This window comes from Amblyomma maculatum, chromosome 1, assembly GCF_055883805.1.
Source record: "Amblyomma maculatum isolate TAMU_Amacu chromosome 1, ASM5588380v1, whole genome shotgun sequence".
NCBI classification, from domain to species: domain Eukaryota; kingdom Metazoa; phylum Arthropoda; class Arachnida; order Ixodida; family Ixodidae; genus Amblyomma; species Amblyomma maculatum.
Window position 1 is genome coordinate 304,796,050 of NC_139344.1, and position 7,781 is coordinate 304,803,830.

Genomic DNA, 7,781 nt, shown 5'->3' on the forward strand with positions numbered 1-7,781 from the left:
CCGAATTTTCTTGCCACCCTCTTCAGGCCATGTCAGGTATTGTGTATGTAGGGCAGTACTTCAAACTTCCGCCTCTCACGAATGCCGGGATCTCGAGCACTATATTCCTTGAATGGGGAGTTTTCAACAGAGAACAGGCAACAGCCCGAAGAATCGACGAGGGAAACCTAGTAGAACTTAGGCGTGCCACTTGAGCGGAAAAGCTGAGTGAAACCTTGTGAGAACAGGAAAACAGGACCAACACCTATCAGAAAAAGAAGGACTGCACTCCCCTGCTGAAATAGTGGCTGGCTCAATTTGTGAGTCTGGGCTACGGGTTCTTTTGTCGGACAAAGAAGATGGTCCTATCGCTGAAGCTATTCGGGGAGAACGCACTATTGACTATCAGGAATAACTTTCGAGCTGCGGATGTGACGTCGACGAAGGCAAAGGCCAATGCGGTAGCGCTTTTAGATGATTTGAAGCTTGAGCGGATGAAGAGTGAAGTGATGAATAATAAGGTTCATGTGCTCAGTGTTTTTTAGTGCAAAGAGCAATGAGGTGGATTGCCCCTTTAGAGCCATCGTAACGGAGAGAGGAACCTGGCAGGCAGTTAGTTGTATGCCGATGCCTACAAAGACACCTGAAGAGACTGTCGCCTGAAGGCCCCTAAAAGATCACAGTTCGGACAAAATGGTGGGAATTTTCATATACTGCATGCCAGGTGTTAATCAAGGCTCGTCGGTCTACATCGAGGAGCAGTTCTACTCGGTTCCTCACAACGATCTGCTCATGGCGGTCCGCAACTGTATAGAGCGCTTGGTTGGAGGTGGTGGCGTTCACAAACGCCTGTGGCATTTCGATAGATATGGTTTCATGGAACTGTTCCGTGTGTACCTCTCCTCAAAGCTTGTGAGTTGTCACGTCAAGTCTATGTGCGAAAACGCGGCATTTTTATAGGGTCGAGTGTGGCCCCAGTTTTTAATACAATATTTTTAGCCGAAGTTGATTCTTCACTCTCGCGGGCGTTAACTGAAGACCACATGGCGCGAGTTTGCAGATACGTAGATGATTTTTAATCATCTTAAAAATGAATCCTAATGACAACCACAAAAGGTGATTAACGAAGATTTAACGTACGTCTTTCAAATCTACGGCTTCCAGTTTGAATTTTACTTATCATTGCCTGAGAACTCTTGCTGACAGTTTTTGTATTTCAGATTGTTTTTCAATGAACCGGACCACTTGTATTAGATGTACATGCCTAGAACAAAAAAGGCCCTTTTACCCCATGACTCCTGTCACTCTATGCTGATTAAGAGAGGAATTGCTTCATCCTGCCTGAGGTCGTCAGTAGTTAAGTCCTGTTCTCACAAGGTTTCACTCAGCTTTTCCGCTCAAGTGGCACGCCTAAGTTCTACTAGGTTTCCCTCGTCGATTATTCAGGCTGTTGCCGGTTCTCTGTTGAAAACTCTCCATTCAAGGAATGTAGTGCTCTAGATCCCGGCATTCGTGAGAGGCGGAAGTTTGAAGTACTGCCCTACATACACAATACCTGACATGGCCTGAAGAGGGTGGCATGAAAATTCGGTGTGGAAATCCTCTTTTCAGCGCCTTCTAAGCTGTCCCGTTTGTGTGCGCTAACAATTATTCAAGGAAAGAGACAAGCTGTAGGGTAAACCACAAAATTAAGAATGTGCCCTCTAGAATGGGAGTAGTGCACGAAATTCCGCTCAGTTGCGGCTCAGTTTATGTGGGACAAACGGGACGTACGCTGCATTAATAAGCGTCTACAAGAACACAATAATTCGTTGGGCTGTCACCGCGGCTTGCATTTGTCAAAACACTGTCTTCTGGGTGACAAGAAATGCATGTCACGTTTTGAGCGTACAAAGATAATCGAAGGGGCAAAAGATCAGAAAGCACGTGAGGTCTTCGAAGCCTAGCAGATTGGTAGATATGGGCCCGAAAAGTGTGTCAGCGAGGCTTCGGTTCATCTCTGTAAGAAGGAACTGAAGTTCCTGAACTCGATTAGATAGCACATGCTTGTCGCGCACGCGCAAGGTCGTTGACGGAAGGAAGATGTTTCAATAAACAGTTGTAAGTCCGCGCTCTTCCTGTTCACTGCATCCCTGTGTATCGTCCTTTGCGTGGTTTTAGTTTTAAGTTCATGCATCGCCATCTAGCCCCCCATCGTACACTCCTCTATGTGCAAGACGTTAAATGGAAAGCTTTACTACGCCCTCCCGCGGCTTCTTCGAGGACCGAGTAATTTTCACCTTGAACCGAGGAGAAAACACGTCACACTAATGACGTCGCTCAGCTGCAGCTGCGCTTGCGACACGCGCTCGCCTCTGCCTAGTCACGTGTTAGCCATGATGTCACTCGGAAACAGCTCCGCCGGAGCCGCCTCCTCTCGGCCGGTGCCGCCATATACCAAGAGATCGCGACATCTTCGCTGATGCGTATAACGTGAGTGCTGCTGTTTCGTCGGGGATGATCCAGAGTAGATGCCTCGTGAACTGTCTGCCACTAAGAAGGGGCCAAGATAACAATCCGAATAATAATAATAATAATAAACCAATCAATGTTTATTTAATGTGCGCAGGAATAACCATATGGTCATCGTGCAGCAGCACAAATAAAAAAAAGAAACAAAAATGAAAATGCACAAACAAGTTTACACACACACAGAGAACACAAAAGAAGAACTAAATAACACATGATATGAATCTGAGACGAAAAGTATCCCGGAAAGAAAGCAATCAATGAGTAGCATATACACAGTGAGAGAATTGTTGAGCACATCAGGAAAGAAAAAAAAAGAAAAGAACGGTAGATAGAAGAGAAAAAAACAACAACAAATAACTGACATTGATTATAGCAATATAGAAATATACATAAAATAAACAACCGTCCCAGGCGCAACAAGTGCATGGTACATAAAACACAGGCTAGAAATACAGAATAATACAATAAAGAAATAAAATTGAACACGGGACAATAGGATTCGAATACAAAGTCTAAAGTTGAAATATATGTAAGACTAGGACAAAAAGCAGTTCAAGATACAGACTGCATTGAACAGGAGAAAAAGCAAAAAGTGAAGTAAATACAATATTTTAGGCTGGAAAGTGGGAGTTATATGTGATAAAGTACTATTTAGGATACAACGCTACGAACATCCTATATAAATGAACTGAGCGAGTTTTAGAAGATGTCAAGGTGAGGACAAAAAGAGTTAAATAAGCACTGCATTCTGTCCACAGGGGAATGGGAATGAAGAGACGGAGAAACTTGAAATGGTCTGAATTCCCTCATGCTCTTTCGCGGAACGCGCAGTAGGATTTACTCTAAGAGCTGAGGGCACATAATGTGGCCTGAAGGAGTTTGTACAGAAAAATGATATCAACTCTGATACGACAGCAGTGAAGAGAAGGAAGATTCAGTTGGGCGCTCCTGGTGGAGCGAGAGGAGGAAGTAGCACGAGGAAAGCGATAATGAAATATCCGCAAAATGTTTTTTTTACTCTGTGAACCTTGTCCAAGTTCGATTTGCAAGTACCATTCCAAACAACCGACGCGTACTCCAAGAGCGGCAAGCATATGGACAGGTACAGTTTTAAGAACGGAAGTGGAGTACGGAACTCTCTCGAAAGTCTGCAAACGAATCCGAGTGCGCGCATAGCCCGCTGAGCAATGCGTTTTGTATGAGAGGAGAAGCTGAGGGTGCGGTCAAAAAGTACACCAAGGTCATTAATTTCATCAACCCTGTCCAACAGCACAGAATTCACAGAATAATGGTAGAGAAAGCTATGTGTTTTACGGGTAAATGAGACAACCCTAGTTTTGGAAGAATTGAGGGTAAGTCGATTCTTCGCACACCGATCAGAAAAAGCAGATATGTCCGATTGCAACAACAAGCAATCTTGAAAAGAATGTATTACCTTGAATATTTTTATATCATCAGCATAAAGAAGAAACGAGGAGTTCTTTATCGCCGAGGAAACATCATTAATAAAAACGGAGAAGAGAAGCGGGCCTAGTACTGAACCTTGAGGAACTCCACTGGTTGCAGGGTAAACGAAAGAGGTCTGTCCATTGACACTGACAAAGCAGAAGCGATCAAGGAGACAGTTGCGTAGGAGGGCTACGAGTGAGACTTCGACGCCAGAGAGTAGAAGCATTTCAAGAAGTAATGAGTGAGTAACAACGTCGAAAGCTTTGCTCATATCACAGTACACAGTGTCAACCTGACCTCTCTGAAGGACTGCTGCAGAGGCATACGTCATAAACGTGACTAGGTTGGTAGAAGTAGAGCGACCCGACATGAAGCCATGTTGATTCGGTACTATGATATGTTTGAGATGGAAGGAAAGTACGCTGTGCAAAGCTAATTCGAAAAGCTTAGAGGTTGCACATAGAAGAGAAATAGGACGATAATTGGAAACATCAGATTTGTTTCCAGACTTGAAGACAGGAAACACGCGTGCCATTTTCCACACGCGAGGAAAGGCAGCGTTTTTTAAACAGTTATTAAATATGGCAGTCAGTACTGGTACAAAGATATAACTGAAGGCTTTTATTATGGCGGCTGGAATGCCATCAGGTCCAGGAGACAAAGGTGCTCTCAGACGCTTAAGACTCTCAGTTATCAACTCCTCGTCAAAGAGAACGGAATTAGAGCACCAGATGGGAGGCAAACGGAATCACAATGTGGATGTTTGTAAACGGAGGAAAAATGTTGGGCAAAACTGTCGCCAACATACCGAATTTCCGATTCCTGAGAGTCAACTAAGCTGATACTCAAATCTGATTTTTTGGAACGCTTGCGAACGTACCGCCAGAACTGACTAGCACGATTTGAGGCACTCCTCTCTAAAGACTCAAGATAGGAGTCGTAGTCCCGCTTGTATAAGCGTTTGCAAAGAGAACGCAAGCGGCGAAACTCATCTGCCCAATTGTGAAACCCAGGGCGTTTCGCTTTACGCTGGGCCCGTTCCTTGAGTTTTAAAGCCGTTATTAGTTCCCTTGAAAACCAGGAAGGGAACTTCCTACGCGAAGGAGTATGCAAAGGTATGTACCGACGCATACCATCAAGAACTATTTCAGCGAAACGACTGACTTGTCTGTCTGAATCATTAATGTCATTTAAAAGGGACCAGTCGACGGAAGAGAAGAAATTGAAAAGACCGGCATAATCACCACATGTATACGCTAAACGGGGCGAATTCCTTACCCGATCTGAATTAGTATAAGGTGAGGCAGAGACAGTAACAAGAAGTGGAGGGTGAAATTGTCACAGCGAGTAAGCGGTATGTCTGAACTCGAGACTCGAACACTTTCAAAATTCGATAGACAGATGTCAAGAATGTTACCACAGCAGTTTTCAATGAAATTGTGTTGCTGCAGAGTTAAAGGCTATAAAATCAACTAGAGTGTTACACTTACTTAATATGTAATGATTGTTGTGAGAAGAAATAAATGAGTTCCAGTTGATACCTGGAGTATTAAAATCGCCGAAAATAAGAAGTTTGTGTTTGCTATGACGGGTTATAACATGTTCGATTGAGAGCAGAACATCATCATAGGCTGGAGGTGGAAGATTCGGAGGAATGTAGAAAGCTGCAAGTAAAAGGTTTTCATGTCTATTTAAAGTGAGCTCAAGCCACACACATTCTTCAACAGTTTCCAGATCGGAACGTCGAACACACTTCACAGAACTGTCAATAGCAATGAGCACTCCACCTCCTCTTTGTTTGGGTCCTGTTTAAGGCGGTCGCTACGAAAAACAGAGTAATTATTTGGAAAGAAATCATTGCAAGAAATATAGCTTGACATCATGGGTTTCGGTAACCACAACAGCGGTATAACAGGACAAAACGCTAGAAAAAAATTCAGATCCCTTAGTCCGAAGACCTCGGGCGTTTTGGTAATAGATGTCCAAATTAGGGGCCACTGCAATTTAGCGTCAATTCTGAGGGATGCAGCATATCGTCGTAGAGCTTCCCCCGAAAGTCCTGGTATATGCAACCCATCGGCCACATCGAAGGCTCAACAAGCTTACTGTAGGATTCTTCATCAACGTCAATATGGAAGGACGAGTAGGAGTCGTATTTTGTTTTCAGCTGCCGGTAGGAAATGGGGGTAATATTCACTGATTTTAAATTATTGGTAAGGTCTACCGATGTTGTTACGGGACTGAGCTTAGAGACTAAAATAGTCTTCGGACGCTTCTTTTGGTAATTGGCAACGTTCAGGACAGATGAGCTCGGTGCGCCAGTGATGGCTGGACTTCGGTGCTTCTTCATCGCACTAGGTGGGTTAACCGCACGGGGAGGAGCAGAGGCAGAAGATGAACAGGTAATATCGCCGGGAGTCATCCCTCGATGAAAAGCGGCGAAGTAGTCCACAGACGGCTGCTCCTCACTGGTAGGATTGCCCACGGAAACGAGGAGAGGACGCTCACACTGCGAAGCAGCGCGCCGCACAAGCTCCTGGCGTAGGCCGCGAACATCAGCACGTAGAGAGGCAATGGCCTCGGCTCGTTGTACGAAAGCCCGCGAGTTCCTCCTCCTCCTCCTCACGAAGGCGCTCGTTCTCCTTCCGTAGCTGGGCAACCTCATCGCTCAGAAAAGATTCCCTCAAGCGCGTCGAGGAGGAGAGCCCGTAGTAGCACTATACCCGTAGCGAGGCAAACTCACCGCCATGTTCGCCGGTCGCGGTTGAAGGGGGAAAACCGGTCGGGTGGCTGGGCAGGAGCGGGGCGATGGGAGAAAGGAACGTAGCTGCCAGCGCACCGCCGTCGCTAAGCCTAGCACCGTCAGACGACGACGACGCGAAACAAATCGCACACGAATGGCCGAGAGCCGGACTTCAAGAGTTGCAGCTCATTATCCGCCCAAGTGACGCACTTCGTGTGAACACGTTTCGCACAGTCGGCACAGCGTAAAAACTGCTGCTTGCCAAAAAACGGGCGAGAGCACAGCTCACATGCGTCCTTACTGGGCGCCATTTTGGGAAAATAATAATAATAATAATATTAATAACAATGTTAATAATAATAATAATAATAATAATAATAGTAATAATCAATCTTTATATAATGTGCGCAGGAACAACCATGTGGTCTTCGTGCTGCCGCACAAAAAGAATGAAAATGCACACACAAGTTTAACACACAGATAGAACACAAAAAGAAGAAACAAATAACACATGAAATGAAACTGAGACGAAAAGTGTCACGGAAAGAAAGAAATCAATGAGTAGCATGTCTTATATACAGTCAGAGAATTATAGAGCACATCACGAAAAATAAACGATAGAGAAAAAAACAACAAATAACTGACATTGATAATAGTAATAAAAATATACATAAAATGAACAGCCATTCCAGGCGCAACAAGTGCGTGGTACTTAAAACACAGGCTAGAAATACATGGAAATACAATAAAAATATAGAATTGAACGCGGGACAGTAAGATTCGAAAATAAAGTTTACAGTTATAATATATATAAAACGGATAAAAAGCAGTACAAGATACTTTAAACATCATTGAACAGGAAAAAAAGCAAAACGTGAAGTAAATTAAATACAATACTTAGGCTAGAAAGTGAAAATTATATATGATAAATACAGTTTAGAATACAAAGCTACGAACGTCCAATATAAATGAAGAGAGCGAAGATGTCAAGGTGAAGACAAAAAGAGTTAAACAACATCTGCATTCTGTCAAGAGGGGAACGGGAATGAAGAAACAGAGAAACTTGAAACGGTCTGAATTCCCTCATGCTCTTTTGTGG